Source organism: Pan troglodytes, chromosome 5 (assembly GCF_028858775.2).
Source record: "Pan troglodytes isolate AG18354 chromosome 5, NHGRI_mPanTro3-v2.0_pri, whole genome shotgun sequence".
Classification (NCBI taxonomy): Eukaryota; Metazoa; Chordata; class Mammalia; order Primates; family Hominidae; genus Pan; species Pan troglodytes.
Genome location: NC_072403.2, coordinates 71747179 through 71770711, shown reverse-complemented (window position 1 = coordinate 71770711; position 23533 = coordinate 71747179). Strand labels below are relative to the sequence as shown.

At 35.8% G+C, this 23533-nt stretch overlaps 1 long non-coding RNA gene across 5 annotated transcripts in view; it reads right to left on the bottom strand.

Moving 5' to 3' along the window:
- Positions 1-23533, bottom strand: part of LOC129144266 (uncharacterized) — a 49602-nt gene that overhangs the window by 6815 nt on the left and 19254 nt on the right. The window lies entirely within an intron of this gene.

Sequence of the window (23533 nt, the reverse complement as noted above, 5' to 3'; positions counted from 1 at the left end):
CTGACCAAAAACCAACCATAGTGAGACCTTGCTCTGAGACATTGAGCCTCCAGAACTGTGAGAAGATAAACCTCTGCTGTTTAAACCACCCAGCCTATGGTATTTTGTTGGCAGCCTGAGCACAGGTACACTGATTAATGAAAAAGAAAATAGAAATGAGAATATTTTGACTGTATAAATATTTAAAAATTATTTATAGTAAATGCCTACAATAAATAAAATTAAAAACTGAATGAAGAAATGGACAACATCTAACATAAATGGAAGGCAACTGATTTACAATGCAGATAATTGTATAAAAATCAATACAAAATATGAAAAGGGCAAAATCATAAATGGAAATTTATTATTTAAAGGTGTATATTATTATATTTCTATTTCTTCTATAGTCTTGTACTTATTACTATAATAAATATAAATTAAAAATATTAAAACCTTTCACTTTTCCAATATTGAAGGGATGTCACTTTAATGATATTTTCATTATAAATTGGCAAAGATCAAATTTTAGCTATCAGTTATCTGTATCGCCACTTTCATATCTCTCTGAGTACCTAGGGTTGACAGTGGTGCAGTAAAGGGGTACTATAGTAATTATGGGGGAATAAATTATGCTGAAATCATGGTCTAAAAGTTTACTTCTTGTTCATGTCTAAGGCAATACAGTGATAGACCTCTTTTCCTCACAGTTGTTCTACAGAATCTGTAACACTGCCAAATGAAAACAATATTTAATAGTTTCCCTTGTCAGGAAAAGAGTAGAGAAACGAAGGAACAATCAATTTACCTGGAAGTAAGGCAAAGCCCTTGTATCAGAATATACTAGCTGAAACTAATCACACAGGCCTGCTCAACAGCCAAAAGGTCAATACGATAAAGGAGAAAAGAGCAGGACATTGGAAGTCTCTATTACAGGAATCAGATAATGTAACAACAAGAGAATAGGTTTAAAGTATTCTGAAGAAAATTTAAAATAACGCAATAGTAACCTTAAAATGTTTGTTCCCTCAGAGCCAGTAAATTTTCTTCTTATAATTGGTCCAAATAAATTGAGTATAATAAGCAGTAACATATTTTTAAAATTATTATATGCTAGGTATTCTAACTTAATTTTTATTCATAATCTCATTTAGTTCTCACAAAACAACCTATGAACTAGTTAGTAATATCATCTTTATTATGATTGACAAAGAAAAGAAACATAGAGAAGCTTTAGTAATTTCTACAATGTCACTCAACTAATAAATTCTGGGTCCCAGAGCTAGCAATACAGATATGCATAAGAAGGTAGCTGGCCAGGGAAAGTGAGTTCCTGACTGCATCTGCCTTCACAAACTGCAATGCATTGGCTCTGCACCAGGTCTGGTGTTGGGAGGGCAACTTCCCTGTGATGTACTTGTTTGCCTATGGTCAGGCCTGAAAAATCACACAGGTTTTGGGCCATGAGCTGGATCCCTCGAATTCGTGTTCTTAAAGCTTGTCTATATAAAAAATAGTGTATATACATGTATATTAACATAATATTTTTACAGAAAATAGCAAAAAGAAGTATACAGATTATTGATCTTGACCATCTTTGATTAATTAGATTACGATTAATTTTTGTTTTTCTTGTTGAATTTTTCATACTAAGATGATGATGTAAGCTTATGCATAGAAAGAACACAGCCTGAAGGCATTAAGTTAAGTTAGTGGAAAGAAGTAAGATTTGAGTTTGGCTTTGGATCATGAAAAGAAATCCTGGATGCTAAAGAAAGAAAGAATTTATGAAGAAACAGAATAATAAGCCAAAGCTATGATACTGAAAAGTTTCGTATCTGTTTGAAGGAAATCTAATAGTTTTATTTAATTCAAAGAGGAAAAATTAGTATTGAATGGTACAGTGATAGGCATCTTGGTTTATATGCAATGCTACGACTAATGGACAGTAAATTGGAAAAGGTTTGTATCAAATTGTGGAAGCAACTTTGAGCTCATCATATAAATTGTGGTCATAACTTCTCAAGAAATAAACAATAGTGGAGTCAATTAATGTGAATTTTCTTGTGTCTCACTGACAACTCCTTGGTTATAACATACACTTCCCTGGCCTTTGATTGCTTTACTTTCTCCTAGCTTGTGTGCAATACCTGTGTAGTTCTGAGTATTTATCTGATCTCTTTAGTAGTAGATTAAAAAGTAATTCCTGTTCAAAGACATGAGTTCAGATTCAAGTCAAAATAATACTTCTGTGCCATGTAAATTTCCCAGTGTCAAGTTACTTCTAAGTTAACAGGTAATGTCCCCTCCCACCTCCATCATAAGATGTTAGCTTTTACTGTATTCAGAGGAGCTTACATTGTGAGTGTCGTGACACAGAGCTATGAATGAATGCAGCTGTTTTCCTCTTTATTAAAAATTCTTGTCCAGAAAATCAAATTAGGACCTAAGCAGAGACATCTATACCCATTTTCCCAAAGTAGAAACATTAAGAATAACTCCAAAAATTCAGCCAGCCAAACCGTCCTTAGTTGTCTAAAAATACATGTTATCCTCACTACATAAGGACTCTGTCAAATAGCAAGAGGCAGTGGCATTAATGATGATCTGTAGAATAAGCTGGAATTTTTTTAAAAGTGGAGACACAATACGTTAGGTTGGGAAGGAATTAATATAGATAAGCATCAGGAAGATAGAATTGGAAATCAAAGAGCAGGGACAGATGGGGAAGAGTTTACAGAATGAAAATCTGTGAGATTTGCGAATTAATTGGTTGTGGAGAAGAGGGAATGGTAAACAATTACTCTGAGGTTTCGAATCTAGTTGACTGAACAAATTGTGGTGTTATCTCTCTATATAAAGTGCTTAGGCATGTTTCCCTGAGACTCAGCTGGTCGTAGTTTTTATGATGTTTCCTAGGATTCAGCTGAGTGGGGTTTTCACTCAATCAATCCAATCAATAAACATGTCACACACTGATATCACAGAAAAAATGTAAATCTGAACCTTGGAAAATATATCTAAATATTCTGCATATGTGTAACTGTGTGTGTGTGTGTGTGTGTGTGTGTGTGTGAGATGTGTGTGAAGTACAGCACATTAATAGACTGTACCCAACCATTTATCTCTGCTAAGCACTGTTTTAATATGGCTTAATATACATCGACTCATGAACTCACTCAACTTCAAACAAAAATGATGACTAGGTGCTATTATTAATTCAATATTTACAGAAAAGCAAAGTGAGGTTTAAAGAGGTTAAATGATTTTCCAAGGGGTGCAGAACCGGCAGACAGAGGCTTACGTGAAGTCAATCTCATTCTAAGCCTTACAATAATTCCTCATAATGTGCTTCACTATCCAAACCTAGGGTGGTTGGGAAGAGTAGATATACGCAGGCCATAGAATCTGGGATACTTTGGCAAAAACAGAAGGTCTTTGTTGAGATTATAAGCGTGGATGAGGCTGCTTGTGGGGGAAGCACTGATACTCAGATTTCCTGAAGCATAGGATGAGAATACCCATGCTAGGAGAATAGGAGAGCAGGTTTAATTCATGCCCCATGGCTGGAACAACTCACCATTCCCATCAGAACCTTGGTGCAGAACTAGATTAAGTAAGGTTAAAGGAGCTGACCAATAAAAGGAGTTCCCAATATTGAAGGGGAATGCTAGGTAAAGAAGCTTGTATTTTAAAATGATTGTAAGATATTTCTTTCACCTTTACATTCTTCTCAAAATCCACTCATAAGGCTTTATCTATGTTCAAGAATATAGCAGTGGAAAACAGGCCCAGACAGACTAAACAATCTAGACGTAATAATAAACTGGACAGACTGACCACTGTATTTACATAGACTGACATGCTTGAAGCACTGACTATGGTAGACCCTTTGAGACCCTAAACAAAATGGACTACTGTGAACATCATTTTACTGCCCAACAGTCATTATCCTTGTTGTCCTTCAGCCTCCACCTTCTGTTTAGGCAACCTGTGTAATTCAAGGGAAGCTGCTGAATTTGAGCTTCAGGGCTTGATCCTGATTAAGAACTGTTATAGTAGCAATTCCACATTTTGCTGGTGAAAGGTTTAGGAGTGGACTTATAGTGCAATCGACTTAATGAGACAAAATATTTTCTGAAAAGTTTCTAATTTTTTTGTCTGTTTGTTTCCAGGAGTAATTCAATCCAGATTGTGAAGAAGTCTTAGTGCCAATTGCTCTGGCAGCCATGTTATGACCATGAGACAATCAGCCATAGAAAGAAATATTCTGCATGATAGTTTAGAAAGAAGCAGGACAGAAACTTCTAGAGTTACATTGATTAATGACTGAATCTGTGAATCCTGATGTCTGTCCTAACTTTGGATACATACTTATATAAGTAAATTATTTTCCTTATTAAAATCTGTCCTTATTTAAGCCAGCATGAGTCAAAGTTTCTGTTTTGGGTAAACAAATGTCTTTTACTGGTATGCTGACAATCTGATTAAACTGAGCAGTCCAGACACATAGATATGACCAGTTATGAATACCAGTTTGGTTTTATCAACAATTTGAGACCTTGACTACTCCAGAAATAATAATACTCTGGTACTTTTGAGTAATACCAGATCGGGATCTCTGACTCATCCTGATAGAGACACAGGTCAAGTACTCAAAAGGTTTCTGCGCGCCTGCCCAGCCAACATCTCAGGAAATCAGTCATTCATGTGCAAAGTGAGAGCCTGATCACCCTACCTAGGCTCTGCCATGCTTCTGCATTTAGCGGGTGGGTGAGCTGAAGACCTGGCTCAGCTGGGATAGCTGGGCCTCTTTCTTTAAGTGGTCATTTATTGTAAGCTTTTTCTATTGGTCAAGCAATAATGCATAGGTCAGTCCAGATTCAAAGGGAGTAGAAATAAACCTAGATTTGATTGTTTATTTTCCCATAAAATTAAATTACAAATTACATAGCGGGGTGCTGACAATGAATACTTGAGTAAAAAAGATTGCTCATATGAGTTACCACATAAAATGATTACATTCCTGATAGATAAATTTTTAGAGTTCCTCTTTTTTAGTCACAATTGATGTATAGTACTTTGAATAAGTTATTCCAATGATTTTTAGGTTGTTTTTCAGAAGTCCCTTGATATAAAGATGAGAGGAGAGGTTGGGAAGAAGCACATGAAGCTAACCCTCACCCCCCACCAATTCTTCCACATTCTACTGTCTAGCAGCTCAACTTTATCTTTATGTATTGAGCATCTGGGTAATATTTTATTTGGAAAAATAATTCTACTCCTTTTTGTTTAAAGAACTTTGTACATTCTTCTATGACTTTATATGGTTTATAACATTTTAGATATTTGGGATTGTAAATAGAACCCTTACTTAAAAAGTAAACCTGTTGTTCAGATCTCTCATATTCAACTACAGGTCATGTTTTCAGAATGACACTGTGCACAAAGCTATGAATCTACTTAAATTTACATAGAGACATACAGTATTATGAAATTGTTTATTACAAAACTAGGATTTTACCTGTTGCATAACTAATACCAACATTAATATTTGATATCATCCTTGAGGTTGACTAAGAGTAACAATATTTTCAATAAAATAGAAACTTTTAAATATATTTGCTGTTTTAAAATGATAGTTTTTGTACTTATAAATTAACCTAAAATTATTTTAATCACTATATTATGTGACAAGGTGCCGTTAATTTTAAAATTGTTTGCCACATCGTTTAAAAAATGTGATGACTTCTCTATGTCAAAACAAAAGAAGGTCAAAACAAAGCAAATTTGTTTTATTGATAACATAATTAGTATGTTGTAAGATAGTTATTTTTGTTTTAACCTCAGCTATGAACAATAAAGCAAAAGGAAAATAGACATAAATAGACATATTTAGAAGTTTGATATGAGACAAGACCACAACACTGTACTCCTTCACTAAATTTATCCTCTTCCTTCTCAAGAGTTAGACTTAGGAAGATGCACTTATCTGTTCCATAAAAGAAATTTCTACTGAAAGTAGAAAAAAATAACCTCTGTCTTTCATTATGACCCATCATATTATATCTTGTACATTGAGTAGACAGATGAGGTGAAATTTCTACTTCTTCTTCTTATCACAGTAAGTCAACTTTAAGAATGCCTATATTTTTAGACAAAGGTTTAGTAATTTTCAGTGCTGAAACCTTTAATCATTCATTGTGCCTGTAACAAAAAGATAGAACTTATTTCAAAAATAGCAGCCTTGTCATTTGAACTAAAGAAAAAATCCACAATGTTAATAGATCACTGACAGTTTTTGTGGTCAGAAATAGGACAGAGGCAAAAAGAGAAAGTACTATTTTCATTTCTCTTTCTTAGTAGTATGGACAGTCAGAGAGAGAGAAAGAGAGACAGAGAGAGAGAGAGAGGGCATCTGAACATGCAGATATTTTACTCTGGCTAAAAACAATAAAAAAAGTTTTATCCAGTGGTTTAAACCTTATGTTGACAGATAATAAAACTATTATTTTTTTGTCAGCTTTAAAGAATATTTATTCATCCATCTAATCATTTTATCTTTTGGTTATTCATTTAACAAGTATTTATTGAACACTTCTATTATTTTAAATACTGTGCTAGTTAATGCTTTTCTAACGGTGAAAAAGATACCATTTAACAACATACCAAAACAACATGAAAAATTAAAACATTAAACATAAAATTCAATAATTAGTTTTAGCCCAAACAAGTCTATATAAATATGTGGTAATCATTTCTGACAATGTCCATATGCAGATTCTGCTAACAGAGTTTTCCATATGTTCCATTAATTTAAAAATTAAACTACAGAATACTTCATAGAGGAAAAATTATATAATACAAAATCTTAAGAAACAGAACAGGGAAATACTCAAACAGAAATAATGTTTTATTAAAGACTCAAGTATTATTAAAATAAAAACTTTAGATGAGTTAAATTTAGCAGAGTATATTTGAGCAAAGAAAAATTCATGAATTAGGCAGCCCTCAGAACAAGGAGACGTTCAGAAATTTCCATCCAGCAATGTGGGCAGGCAGTATTTACAGACAGAAAAAGGAAGAGACATATAGAAAGAGCTTGATAGGTTACAGCTTAATAATCGCCTTATATGAATCTAGTGTGATTAGTGTGCAGCCTGTGATTGGTTGAAGTTTGGCTGCTGTGATTGGCTGAAACTCAGCTACATATTACAAAAATACAATTTTAGTTATGTTGCAGTTTGTTTACATACTAAGTTATATTACAGTTTGCTACATACAAAAGCAGCTTTAGACCAAATTTAATTTAACAGTATAATGGAGTATTATATAAACAGTCATTTTTGTCTTGCTGTCTTGTAAGACACAAAATAGCATATTTTTAAAAACTTTATTTAGGCATTAGTGAATTTTTCTACGTTATTAAATGTTGACAGACAGTATTTTAAATTTTAGATAATTCTATGCAATTATAATTTCTTTTAACATTTACAAGGCCCAATATCTTCAAATTACATATTAAACCAACATTTATTATGAACTTTGCATAAAATAAACCATATCTTATACAAATATGTATTACATTTTTATCTTACAATCAGGTGGTATGAAAGTATGGTGGGGAGGATTATCACCAAATTCAATTTTAAAAAGAACCCAAAAAAATAAAATAATAAAAAATAACCTTTCTCCTTGAGATGCAAAGATGTGCCTTTTTAGGTATAATGTGTTTTCAAATAAGCAACAATACAGTTCACATTAATTAATTCCTCCAAATTCTAGAAGAAAGAAAATAGAAGAAATTAAAAATTTGGCATAAAATGTATTGAGCATTTACTAGATGACATGCATTGTGGTTAGAAGGGAAGTGAGTTTGTTATTTTCACATTTTCAAGTGAAACCTGAATTTTTAAGGTTTAGAATCTCTCTTACTTTGTTCAGGCTGCTATAGCAACATATCTAAGACTGGGTAAATTATAAACAACAGAAATTTATTGCCCACAGTTGTCTGAGATCAATGCACCAGCAGACTAGATGTCTCTGGTGAGGAGCCATTTCTCATAGATAGATGGCACCTTCTTACTGTATCTTCACATAGTAGAAGGGTGAGAGCAAGGCATCTCCTTTCAACCTCTTTTATAAAGCCATTAATCCCAAACATGAGGGCAGAGTCCTCACGGCTTAATCATTTCCCCAAAGGCCTTACCTTTTAATACTACTACATTGGGTATTATGATCCAACATATGAATTTGGGGGTTATGCCAACATTCCAACCATAGCATTCTGCTCCTGGCTCCCCCAAATTTATATTATTATCATATGCAAAATGCATTCATTTTATTACAATAGCTCCCAAAGTTTTGTTACAGCACCACTTTACATGTCTAAAGTCCAGAGTCAAATTTTCTTTTTTTTTTTTTGAGACAGAGTCTCATGCTATTGCCCAGTCTAGAGTGCAATGGCATGATCTCAGCACACATCAACCTCCACCTCCTGGGTTCAAGCGATTCTCCTGCCTCAGCCTCCCGAGTAGCTGGGACTACAGGCACGGGCCACCACGCCCAGCTAATTTTTGTATTTTTACTAGAGACGAGGTTTCACCATGTTGGCAGGCTGGTCTCTAACTCCTGACCTCAGATGATCCACTCGCCTTGGCCTCCGAAAGTGTTGGGATTACAGGCGTGAGCCACCACTCCTGGCCCAGAGTCACATCTGAATACCTAAATCAGATATGGGTGAGACTCAGGGTACAGATTATCCTTAGGCAAATCACTCTTCAGGTATTAATATGCAAAACAAAAAATGTCGTGTACTTTCAAAATACAATGGTGGAACAGGAATAGAATAGATGGTCCCATTACAAAAGAGGAAAATAGGAAAGAAGAAAAAGGTAATAGGTCCCAACCAAATCCAAAACCCAACAGAGGAAACATTAAATTTTAATACTCCAGAGTAATCTTTTTTGACTGAAAGATATACCTTCTGGCACACTGGATCAGAAGCTCAGTCTCCAAGGCTTTAGAGGATCTCACTCACATGGCTCTGTTGGGAGTACATACCTCAGTTCTCACTGGTTGGGTAGAGGCGCATGCTGAGCTGGACTGTATGTTGGTGGCTCTACCAGTCTGAGTTCATAGGGTTGGCCCTACTCTCATAGCTCCATTAAGCATCACCCTAGTGGGTACTGCCTGTGGTAGTCCTAACTCCAGGGCTCTACTGAACATTGCTGTAGTAGAGGAATATTGTGGTATGTACACCATTTCAGCAGTTCTCTGCCTGAGCCCCAAGACTCTCTGGTACATCCTTTGTCATCTAGGTGGAGGGAGCCAGATTCTTACAACTTGTGTATACTGCATCGTGATAGAGATCGCACCACAAAGATGCAGCCAAGCTTTATAACTTGAACCTTTCAGAGAGGCAGCACGAACTACACTTGGGCTCACTTGAACCTCAGCTGCGGCAGCCAAGTAGCACTGCACCAGAATGGAGGCAGCGGAGCCTTGAGATTGTTCAGTTCCCAAGTCTCCAGCAGTCTGGAACTGTGATGGCTAGGAAAGTCCCAAAGATCTCTGAAACACCTTTAAGATTTCTTCTATTGTCTTGATGAATAGCACCAGGCTTCTGCCCACCCATACTAATATCACCATCAGCTGGTCCCTTGGCCACACTCTTGGTGTTCTCTCCTGACCATGCTTTTTTATTTTAGAACATGGCTAGGCTAAAACATTTCCAAATTGAAGTTCTCCTTCTATTCTGTTATTAATTCTATCTTTGATTTGTTTCTCTCGTCTCACATTTTACTATAAGCAGTCAAGAAAAACCATCCCACACACTCGACACTTAGAGATTTCCTCCACCGAATATCCATTTCACTGCTCACAAGTCATAACGTTCACAAAGAACTAAGATATCAACACTATTTAGGAAAGTTGTTTACCAATTTATAACAATGGTGGCCTTTCCTTTGGGTTTCAATAGCATGTTTCACACTTCCATCTGAGATCTCATCAGAATGGGCTTTACAGATATTTACAATTCTACCAACATTCTAATCATAACCACTTAGGTAACCTATAAGAAGACTGAGCCTCTCTCTACAGCTCTCTTCTTCCAAGCCCTCATCAAAATCAGCCTTCGTGGTTAAGGGCAATATAGGCTTTTTCTAGCGTTTGCCTTCAAACTCTTCCACCCTCTGCCCATTCCCAGTTTCAAAGCTGCTTCCTAATTTTGGGGTATTTGTTATAGCAGCAACCCATTTATCAGTACAAATTGCCATCTTAGTATTTTTTGGGTGGCAATAACAAAATACTTTTGACTGGGTAATGTATAGGTAATAAAAATAAATTGCTAATAGTCCTGGAGACTGGGGAGCCCAAAATCAAGGCAATAGTAGATTTGGTTTCCGGTGAGGAGCTTTTTCCCATAGATAAATGATGCCTTCTTGCTGTGTCCTCATATGGCAAAAGAGGGCAAGGCAGTTCTCTTCAAATTCTTTCATATGAACACAGATTTCATTCATATGGGCATTACTTTAGAGTGATATATATGGGGAAATGTCTACTAAATCAACCTCAGCATTGTTGGTACTGGCAAGGGATGTCTTTTATTGATTAATATGCAGAATAAAAATAAGTTATTTATTCTTAGTGTCCATACTAATTCAGGAATCTCTCTGATTAAAACATATATTTTATGTTTAATTCTTTTTATTAAATATTTTGTTGAAGGATACATTTTCCAATAATATGTGAGTTTCTTAGTTTTTGTTGATGTAACAGAATATCAGATTGGGTAATTTATAAAGAACAGAAGTTTATTTGGCTCATATTCATAAAGACTGGGAAGTCCTAGGGTATAGCACCACATCTGGCAATGTGAGAATGACCTCTTCATACAGAAAGAAAAGGGCACCAAACTTCCCTCTTTTATAACTAAACTACAGCAAAAATAATTTCATTAATCTATTCATAAGGATAGTGCTTTCATGACCTAATCACCTCTTGAAGTCCCCATATCTTAATACTCGTTACAATGGCAATGATATGTCACATGAGTTTTAGAGAGTGCATTCAAATGATAGTGGTGAGTTTTTATTAAAATTTGTACAAACTGTATGTATAGACACAGTGGTTAAAATAACACAAATTCCACAGGTTAGTAGTGTCAGTAAGGCATTACATGTTATTGTCATTAAAAAACACATAATACCTATCAGTTATCATCATATCACTTTGGTATGGTTTGAATGTCCCCTCAAAAATGTGTGTTGAAATTTAATTACCATTGTGACAGTATAAGTGGTGGGACCATTAACAGGTGATTAGGCCAAAATAGTTTTGCCCATATGAATATATTAATGTTATTATTGTGGGAGTGGGTTTGTTACCATGAGAGTGAGTTTTTGTAAAGGTATGTTCAGCCTTCTCTTGCTCCTTGGCTACCTTGCCTTATCTTTATCTTCTGCCTTCAGCTATGAGATGACACAGCAAGAAGATCCTCTCCAGATGCTGGTTCCCTGCTCTTGGACCTCCCAACTCCTTGAATCATGAGCCAAGTAAATGTCTATTGTTTATAAATCACTAAGTCTTTGTTATCCTGTCATATCAACACAAAATGGACGAAGACACACCTATACATCAGTAGATGTTAATATTTTATATGTTACAAAGTTGCTATAATTTTGAAGAAAGACATACCCACTCCTACGGCCCCTGCTCAGAAAAACTTTATACAATAAAGATTTTATTTAATGTTAGAGAATCCATAAATAATTTATAAATTAAGTTGCCATAGATCAATATAATGATAAGCCACATATTAAACCCTAATAGCTATGAGATTGATAATTCAATAAGAATTAATCAGAAATTCGGCTATTTGAAGAAAAAGAGAAATTTTATCTTAATTCTAAACCTTAAATAAAACATCAGTAGATTAAAAAGTATTAGAATGTATGCTATATTTATAGAACCCCTAGCTTCTTTATAATAAATTTTCTTCACCTTTTAAAAATCAAGCTTATTGGGGCATAATTTGTGTACAACAAAATGCTCACAGTTAGATCTGTTTTGTCAAATCTATAAATCTGTGTAATCACTACTATAATAAATGTACAGAACATTTTTTTCACCCCACTGCTTTCTTTTATTACCCTTCACAGTGATTTCTTATGGTTTCTCCTCAGATTCAGGGAACGACTGCTCTCTGTCACTGCAGTTTAATTTTTCTTATATAAAATCTCATATGAATGGACTCAGACATGTACTTTTGTGTATCTGGCTTCTTTCAGTCATCATATATTTTTTAGGTTCATCCATACTCTTTCTCATATGAGTAATTTACCTTCTTTTAAAATATAAAATCAATTTTTAAAGAAATATATAAATATATAAATTTAAACAAACAGTAAATGTTTATTTATGTAAGAAATAATTAATATTAATTAAAAGGCACATGAAAATATATAAATATTTATATAGACAAAAAATTATAATTTGGGGTATATATAAATCCATTAGGTAAATATTTACTATTACATTGGTAAAATGGATAAAGAAAATTAATAGAAAATTAGTAGAAAGTAATAAAAGCGATCAACTGACATACAAAATATCCAAGCGTATTAATTATTGAAGTAATCTTAAAACTAAGACACTTATTTTTTTCACTATAAAATTATTAATGGGAAACAATGAGCATGTAATAAATATGAAGACTCAGTTACACAGGCATCTTCATATATGTAGAAAGCTCTATAAAATAAATTTGTAATTGAAAAACCCCCCAAAACATAATTTTTTTTTTTTTTTTTGAGACAGAGTCTCGCTCTGTCACCCAGGCTGGAGTGCAGTGGTGCATCTTGGCTCACTGCAAGCTCCGCCTCCCAGGTTCACACCATTCTCCTGCCTCAGCCTCCAGAGTAGCTGGGACTACAGGTGCCCGCCGCCATGCCTAGCTAATTTTTTGTATTTTTAGTAGAGACGGGGTTTCACCGTGTTAGCCAGGATGGTTTTGATCTCCTGACCTCGTGATCCGCCTGCCTCAGCCTCTCAAAGTGCTGGGATTACAGGTGTGAGCCACTGCGCCTGGCCATAAATTTTTATACTTAGACAACTTTACTGGAGAATTCTACCAATTATTTCATGAAGAGTTTGACACAATCTTTTTTAGAAAATAGAAGTGATAACACAATTCTACATAATAGTTTTCTGAAAATAGAAGAGGAGATAACTCTTCCATTTTATTAAGATAGTATATTACCTGAAAGCAAAACCAGTCAAAGAAAGTACAAGACACTATAGATCAATATTCTACATGACTATAAATGTAAAAATCTTGACAAAATATTAGCAAATACAATTCGCAATATGTATAAAAATGAGTGTTTTCATAGATAAAGGAGGAGGTAGGTCCTGAAAAGCAGTGAGTGCCGCAACTAAAGAACAATATGAAAGCTTCTTGTGGCAATGGAAATTTTTTGTTTGTGATATTATACTACATTTAGACAAGATATTACCATTGCTCCAAGGTGGTTAAAATTTACTTGAGATTCCTCTATGTAGTTTTTTTCATAATTGTATGTAAAATTTATATGAAAGAAAGAGTAAAGAAGAAAAAACAAAGACACGATCTTGAATTTAGCTGATATTTTATGATAATTTCAAATGCTATTTTAAAATTAACCAGTGAGTTTACAGGTTAGTCCAATTGAATAATTTTATTTATAGCTTACATTGACCAGGAGCTAATGCCTGAAATGGGGGCCTCATGACTGTGTCCTATCATATTCTAGTGTGGCTGATCTGACATCCAAGAGGTAAAACAAATCCTCTTTACTCTTTGCTCTCTTCTCCTCAAGCAGAAGGAAAGAGTCACTTTTACTGTTGCAAGTTGTACTATTGGAAGCTGGGAGAGAGGTGACAGAAGTACTCCCTTAGCCACCCTGACTGGTGTCTTACTAGGTCATGTGCCGCCCACGTCTACTGCTCCCCAGCCCAGAACAGCACTACGACTTGCCTTTTGGACTAGATTTGGTTGCCTTTCAAGTTTGTTTGGACTCCAGAGTACATTAGCCTGCAGTAGTGAGGCTTACTGAAGCTCATATTCTGACCACTGGGATGAGTGAGTCCTCTTTGGCTAGGGCATGTCTATACACTCTCTCAGTGTGTGGGAATCAGCTGAGTTTAGCCTGGGTTTGCTTTCCACTGTGACAGGGCAGCACTGAGTTCAAAGCAGGGTCTTACAATCATGGCACTTCCCTCTCCCAAGTGAACAGATTCTCCACACTATATGGCTGCTGCCAGGAGATGGGAGAGGGGTGGTATTGATAATTCAAGATTGTCCTTCCCATCTTCTGCAGTGCTTCTTTCAGTAATATGAAGTTAAAATCAGGTGCTGTGATTGCTCACCTGATTTTTGGTTCTTATGAGGTGCTTGTGTGTATAGAAAGTTGTTAAATTTGGTGTTCCTTCCCATGTGGCAAAAAAAAAGAAGAAAAAGCCAGTTTTCAAGGGAGAAATTTTAAAAGGTTGCATAAATTTGCATAAACAGAAAGGAGCCAAGTGCAAGTCACCAAGACAAGGGGGAGAAGGCCTTGAAGGCATTTCAGAGACCATCAAGGCAGCCCCTCTCATCATAGGCCCGGAAGCCTAGGAGGACTGAATGGTTTCATGAGCCAGGCCCAGGACCTCACTCCACAGCACAGCCTTGGGAAACTACTTCCAGCCACTCTAGCTCAAGCTGTGACTCCAAAGGTCCCAGGTACAGCTCAGGCCACTGCTCCAGAGGATGCAAGCCATAGACTTAGCAGATTCCAAGTGGTGGTAAGCCTGAAGATGTGCCGAATGCAAGAGTTGAGGCTTGGAAGCCTCTGCCTAGATTTCAGAGGATGCATAGAAAAGCCTGGATGTCGAGGCTGAAGCCTGATGCAGGGGTAAAACCCTCACAGAGAACCTCTACTAAAGCGGTTCAGAAAGGAAATGTGGGGTTGGAGCCCCCATACAGAGTCCCCACTGAGGCAATGCCTAATGAAGCTTTGAGAAGAGGGCCATTATCTTCCAGATCCCAGAAAGGTAGAGCCACTTACAGCTTGCACTATGTGCCTGGAAATGCTGTAGGCACTCAATGCCAGTCCAAGAAAAGCAACTGTGGGAGCTGAACCATGTAAAGCCACAGGAGTGGAGCTGCCCAAGGCCTTGGTAGCCCAACCCCTTGCAGCAGTGTGCCCTTGATGTGGGATACAGGGTCAAAGTAGATTATTTTAAAGTTTTAAGATGTAATAATTGCCCTGCTGGGTTTCACATTTACATGAGGTTTGGAATTCCTTTGTTATGGCCTATTTCTCCCTTTAGGAATGGGAGTATTTACCCAATGGCTATACCCAAATTTTATCTTGGGAGTAACTAAGTTATATTCTATTTTACAGGCTGATAGATAGAAGAGACTTGCCTTTTCTCCAGTAAGCCTTTGGTCTTTTGACAGTTGAGTTAATGCTGGAATGAATTATGACTTTGAAAGACTGTTGGGAAGGCATGGCTGTATTCTGAAATGTAAGAAGCACATGAGATTTGGAAGTCACCAGGAATAAAATGATATGGCTTAGATCTGTGTCCTCACTCAAATAGCAAATTATAATTCCCGAAATGTTGGAGGTGATGCTTGTTGGAGGTGACTGGATCATGAGGGTGGATTTCTCATGAGTGGTTTAGCACCATCTCCTTGCTCCTGTTCTTGCAACAGTGAGTTCTCATGAGTTCTGGTTATTTTAAAGTGTATAACACTCCCCCACTTCTCTCTTTTGCAACTGATCTCAACATGTGAGATGCCCCACTCTTTTTTTGATATCTACCATGATTGTAAGTTTCCTAAGGCCTCCCCAGAAGCTTAGCAGATGCCAGGATAATGCATCCTGTACAAGTCTATGGAGCCATGAGCCAATTAAGCCTCTTCTTTACTAACTACCCAGTCTCAGGTATTTCTCTATAGCCATGCAAGAATGAACTAATACGGAACCTATTAGATAATTACAGAATATTTTATCCCATGGCTATAGAATACACATTCTTCTCCTCAGCACATGAATTGTTCTCAAGTATAGAGCATATTTTAGGTCACAAAACAAGTCTTACAACACTTCAAAAAATTAAAATAGTATCAAGCATTTTCTCTGACCAAAATGGAATAAAACTAGAAATCTATAACAAGAAGAATTTTGGAAACCATACAAACACATAAAAATTAAACAATGTGCACCTGTATGACCAATGGGTCAATGAAGAAATAAAGAAGGAAAATGAAAAATTTCTGAAAACAAATAATAATACAAACAAAACATACCAAAACCTATGAGATAGAGTGAAAGCAGTTCTAAGAGGGAAATTTACAGCCATAAGAGCCAACATCAAAAAAAAAAATTTCAAATAAACAACCTTTATTCACTTTAACAGCAAATTCACTTTAAGGGAATGGAAAAGCAAGAGCAAACTAAAGCGACAATTAATGGAAGTAAATATATTAAAAATATTAGAGCAGAAATAAAAATAAAATTGAAATGAAGAAAATACAAAAATTGAATAAAATGAAAAGTTTGTTTCTTGAAAAGATAAACAAAATTGACAAACTTGAGCCAGACTAAGAGGAAAAGAGAGAATACACAAATAAATAAAATCAGAGTTGAAAAAAAGATACTACAACCAATATCAGAGAAATTCAAAGGATCTTTAGTGGTTCCTGTGAGCAAATATTACAATAAATTGGAAAATCCAAAAGAAATAGATAAACTCATAGATATATACAACCTACCAAGTTTGAACCATGAAGAAATCTAAAACCTAAAAGAACCAATAACAAGTAAATATATTGAAATCATAATCAAAAGTGTAGTAAAAAAAAAAAAAATTCCCAGATCCTGATGGCTTCACTACTGAATTCTACCACACATTTAAAGAACATTTAATACAAATCTTACTTAAACTATTCTAAAAAATAGAGAAGGGAATACTTCCAAACTCATTTTTCAAAGCCAACATTATGTCGATACCATAACTAGACAAAGAAACACCAACAAAAGAAAACCAAAGGCCAATATCCCTGATAAATATTAATGTGAAAATCCTCAACAAAATGCTAGCAAACCAAATTCAACAACACATTATTATAAAAAGATCATTTATCATGGCCAAGTGGGATTTATTCCTGGGATGCCAGGATAATTTAATACATTCAAATCAATCAATGTGATACATCATATCAGCAGAACAAAGGCCAAAATCCATGTAATAAATTTAATTGATGCTGAAAAATCATTTCATAAAATTCACCATGATAAAAAATATCCTCCAAAAGCTGGGTATAGAGGGAACATATCTCAACATAGTAAGTATCATACTAAACAGCTAAATACTGAAAGTCTTTCCTCTAAGGTTGACGGTACAACAGGGATGCCCACTGTCACCAGTTATTCAACATAGTACTGAAAGTCTTAGCTAGAGCAATCAGATGAAAGAAAGCCATCCAAACTGGAAAGAAATAAATCAAATAATTTTTATTTGCAGATGATATAATCTTGTATTTGCAAAAACCTAAAGACTCCACCAAAAAACTCTTAGAACTGATAACCAAATTTAGTGAAGTTTCAGGATACAAAATTAACACACCAACATCAGTAACATTTCTATATGCCAACAGTGAACAATCTGATAAAGAAATCAAGAAAACAATCCCATTTACAATAGCTGTAAATAAAATAAAATACCTAGGAATTAACTCAACCAAAGAAGTGAAAGGCCTCTATAATGAAAACTATGAAACATTGATAAAAGAAACTGAAAAGGACACCAAGAAATGGAAAAATATTCCATGTCCCTGGATTGGAAGAATCAATATCACTAAAATGTCCATACTATTCAAAGTTATCGGCAGATTCAATGGAATCTCTCAAAATACCAATATTTTCACAGAAATAGAAAAAAAAAATTCTAAAATCTATATGGAACCACAAAAGACACAGAATAGCAAAAGATATTCTAAGCAAAACAAACAAAACAGAAAGCAACACTTTACCTGACTTCAGATTATATTACATAGCTAGAGTAACCAAAACAGCATGGTACTGGCATAAAAACAGGCACACAAACCAATAAAACAGAATAAAGAAACAGGAAACAAATTACATTAGAAGTGACCTCATTTTCAGCAACAGTGCCAAGAACATATATTGGTGACAGGATAGTCTCTCCAATTAATGTTTCTGGGAAAACTGGATAATTATTTACAGAAGAATGAAACTCGACCTCTATCTCCATATAAAAAGTCAAATCAAAATGGGTTAAAGACTTAAATCTAAGACCTCAAGCTATGAAACTTCTAAAATAAAACTTTTGGGGAAACTCTCCAAGACATTAAAGTGGGTAAATATTTCTTGAGTAATACCCCACAAGCCGAGGCAACCAAAACAAAAATAGACAAATAGCATCACCTCAAGTTAAAAGGTTTCTGCACAGCAAAGGAAACCATCAACAAATTTAAGAGATAACCCACAGAATGTAAGGATATATTTCCAAACTACCAATCTGTGTTAGGTTGTTCTCGCATTGCTATAATAAAACTGAGACTGCGGAAGGAGGTTTAATTGGCTAATGTTTCTGCAGGTTGTACAGGAAGCATGATCCTGGCATCTGATCAGCTTCTGGGGTGGCCTCAGAAATCTTACAATCATGATGGAAGACTAACAGGGTGCAGGCATCTCACATAGTGGGAGCAGGATGGAAAGAGGGAGGAGAGGTGCCACACACTTTTAAACAACCAAATCACACAAGAACTCACTGTTGTAAGGACAGTACCAAGAGGTGGTACTAAACCATTTATGAGACATGTCCCCATGATCCAATCACCTCCCACCAGGCCCCACCTCTGACACTGAGGTTTACATATCAACATGAGATTTGGGCAGGGACACCATCCAAAATGTATCATCATCTGAGGAAGGATTAATATCCAGAATATATAAGGAGCTCAAACAGCTTTATAGGAAAAAGATCTAATAGTCCAATTTTTAAATGAGCAGAAGATTTGAATACACATTTTTCAAAAGAAGATACATAAAAATGCCAAACAGGTATATGACAAGGTACTCAACATCACTGATTATCAAAGACATCCCAATCAAAACTACAATAATATATGATCTCACCCCAGTTATAATGACTTTTATCCAAAACACAGGCAATAACATGCTGGCAAGGATGTGAAGAGAGGGGAACTCACACACTGTTGGTGGGAATGAAAGTTAATACAACCACTATGGAGAACAGTTTGGAGGTTCCTCAAAAAACTAAGAATTGAGCTACCATATGATCCAGCAATTTTACTGGTAGGTGTAGATTCAAAAGAAAGAATATCAGTACATCAGAGAAATGTCTGCACTCCCATGTTTTTTTTCAGCACTATTCACAATCGCCAAGATTTGGAAGCAACCTAATTGTCCATCAACGGATGAATAGATAAAGAAAATGTGGAACATATACACAATGAAGTACTATTTAACCATTAAAAAATAATGAGATCCTGTCATTTGCAACCACATGGATGGAAGTGGAGATGATTATGTTAAGTGAAGTAAGCCAGGCACAGAAAGACCAATATTGCATGTTCTCGCTTATTTGTGAGAGCTAAAAACTGCAACAAATGCACTGAGAGAGAGAGAGTGTAGAAGGAAGGTTACCAAAGTCTGGGAAATGTATTAGAGGGGTTGGACCAAACTGGGACTGTTAAATGGATACCAAAAAATAATTAAAAAGAAAGAATAAGAACTAGTAGCTGATAACAGCACAGGGTGACTATAGTAAATATGATTTAATTGCACATTTTAAAATAACTAAAAGAATATAATTGGATTGTTTGTAACACAAAGGGTAAATGTTTGAGGTGATGGATACCTCCTTTACCCTGATAGGATTATTACACATCATATGCCTATATCAAAATATGTACCTCATAAATACATATACCTACTATGTACTCATAAAACTTTAAAAAATAAAAGTTACAAAACGAAAAAATTATTTTAATTTCAAAATGAAATTTACTTGTGTTACATCTTAATTTAAACTCATTTCTTCTTTTATAAGTTTCTTTCAACTTAGGCAAAATGATTTTAATTTTTTATTTAATAAATGTTTCCTTTGCATTTTTTGAGCAACACATTTAAAGCAAATAATAGAATATCACAATATATTGTGTTACTTATCAAATTAGAAATTTAAATAAGGCATCACTTTTCAGAGGTAGTGCTGTGCTTGGGCATTTTGAGTCACTGATCAAATATATCAACAGTTAAGTCTAGGCCCTTAAGAAGCACCTAACTCCTAACTTCTATAATCTAATACTGCCAGCTGGAAATATTCAAGAAAAAAGAACTTTAGTAGAGAAACTTTATACCAATCACTAATATTTATTTTTGGCCTATTTTTCTTAGGCTCAGGAAGATGGAAAAAGAAAAACAATGAAAGGATGTGGACTTCCACATCCTGTATTCTAAAGTATAGTAACTTTTCAGTTAAAGTTGCATTTTGTTATTCTGAGTCAGCAATTTAAAATAGTAATACATATAGGGATTCTTTGGGAATCTTCTTAAAAACATATTTAACAGGTGGTTAAAGAGAAAGTGTGCAGAACTATATTTTATTTTACATTTTAATTCATTCTAAACAGATACTCATCTTGTACTTAACTTTATATTAAGAATTATGGGCCAAGCAGGGTGGCTCACGCCTATCCCAGCACTTTGGGAGGCCAAGGCGGGCGAATCACGAGATCAGGAGATCGAGACCATCTCGGCTAACACGGTGAAACCCCGTCTCTACTAAAAAATAGAAAAAATTAGCCGAGCGTGCCTGTAGTCCCAGCTACTCAGGAGGCTGAGGCAGGAGAAGGCATGAACCCGGGAAGTGGAGCTTGCAGTGAGCCGAGATTGCACCACTGCACTCCAGCCTGGGCGATAGAGTGAGATTCTGTCTCAAAAATAATAATCACAATAATTATGTAATATTTTTATTAAAATGGGTTTCCCCAATTATATAAACTTCAAGCACCCAAAAGACAAGTTGAGGTCCATACTGCCAGTCTGAAGCATTGTCATCTAATGCAGTGTTTCCTCCACTCCCCATGGATAACTGCAGGCTTTTTCATGGCTTCTTTTGCAGGGTGCTCAGAGGTTCTCTGTTGGTATCTGTGATGGGAATTCCCTTGATGTGAGCAACTCATTTCTGCCATATGGCTGCCTGACCTGTCACCCTCAGCCCCTGTGTTTCCAATTATCTTCATTTCTTTTGGGATCTTATCTCTTTTGAGATGACCCATCCTTTGAGTTTTGTTTTGTTTTGTTTGATTGTTTTTCAAGACGGAGTCTGGCTCTGTCACCCAGGCTGGAAAGCAGTGGCACGATCTCAGCTCACTGCAACCTCCGCCTCCTGGGTTAGAGTCACTCTCCTGCCTCAGCCTGCCAGAGTAGCTGGGATTACAGGCACGTGCCACCACACCCAGCTTTTTGTATTTTTTAGTAGAGACAGGGTTTTGTGATGTTAGCCAGGCTGGTCTTGAACTCCTGACCTCAAGAGATCTGCCCACCTCAGCCTCCCAAAGTGCTGGGATTACAGGTGTGAGCCACCGCGCCTGGCCTCCTTGAGGTTCTTATCTAATTGTCTGAATTACATGTCTTTGCCCCACAATCAGTGCAAGTACACCTGCTTTAAAATGCCACAATGTCTCTCTCTGCTCTCCACATTAGCTCATATCTAGACATGCTGTTAGATTTCAGATGGGTACAACTCATTCTGTTCATTTTGAGGGGGTAATCGTGTGAGTAGTCCCAGTGGCACTCCCTCACACATTCTAAGGATAAAAAAATAGTTTTGTCTTTTCTGTGTGGAGACTATGCTCTCCAACACAGTCCCCTCCACAGTTCTTGGCAATTCTTTTCTCACAGAGCATAGCTATGTAGAACAAACTGGTCCCTGCCAACCTGTTTCCTCATCTCATTCTAGCCACTGCAATGTTCTGGGCTAATTATCTTGAATGTTTACAATATATTAAGCCAGCATTTGGAGCCTCAGACAAAATCCCACAAAACCACCTGTTACATGTGTTTTTACCAAGATATTTTCAGTGTATTTTTACATACAATGCAATTTTAAAATTACTGGCTCAAAATTGGAAAACCCATTTTAAATTGAAAAATCACTCTGCTTTGAACATCTACAGTGGAAGATCACATGCTTTCATCATCTGTCACAGGTTCTATGAATACCATTTTTTAAATTATAGTTTCTCATATACAGTTCCCTTTCTCAAACAGTTAAGGTAGTTAAGTATTTGAGTCTAGTAGTTAGTACCTCAGTGAATCTTAGGTAAGTGGTTAGCCTTAAAGTAGTTTAACTTTTTAATTTTTGTTTTCAGAGAAGTGGCCCAAAGGTATCAGCAAAGCTACAAGAATGACTTTCTATTTTATACAATTGCAAAGAGAAATAACTTGTGCAGAACAAATTGAGAGGTGATGAACAAAACTAATTATTTACAGCTGTCCTCTGAACTCTCCCACTCTGTCCCACTGAAATGATTACATTAACAAATCTGTCAGGAGGTTTGGTGTGCAGGGACATTGCTAAATCATCTTTGAAATCCTTTACTAGATCTGAGAAAATTTTGAAATAAAACATACATAGACCCCAACATTTGTAAAGTGCTATCGTGCTGCCTGAAAGTAACAGTTATGAGTCATATTGTACATATTTTGTAAAAAAAAAAATGAATCCTGCATAAATGCACTTAGCATAAAATCAATAGATTAAATAAGAGAAAAATTAATTTGCTTTGGAAACCTAAAATAAATAAATACTATTTATATTTATTATGGAACTATGTATTAAGTGTTAGAAATTTGCAATTAGTGGACGAGCGCGATGGCTCACACATGTAATCCCAGCACTTTGGGAGGCCGAGGCGGGCGGATCACAAGGTCAGGAGATCGAGACCATCCTGGCTAACACGGTGAAACCCGGTCTCTACTAAAAATACAAAAAACTAGCCGAGAGTGGTGGCGGGCGCCTGTAGCCCCAGGTACTCGAGAGACTGAGGCAGGAGAATGGCGTGAACCCAGGAGGCGGAGGTAGCAGTGAGCCGAGATCGCGCCACTGCACTCCAGCCTGGGCGAGAGAGCAAGATTCTGTCTCAAAAATAAATAAATAAATAAATAAAAAGAAATTTGCAATTAGTTTAAAATGGCAAGTTAAAATAAGTAAATAAAAGAAAATGACTGCTTTCTGAATATGACAATCAATGAAGGAGTTGTATTGCAAGATTATATATTACTAAAGCAGATTTCCCCAAGCTCATCCAATCAAGGGTGATTAGCTTATTTGCTCTGAGACCTCATTAACTTGGAGCTTCAAAATTCTTCTCTGTAAAATAGACATAATGATAGTACTCTTTCTTTGGTTTGTTGTGTTAAATGAGATGATCCACGTCAGGACTCAGCACTAACGATCATTACTAGTG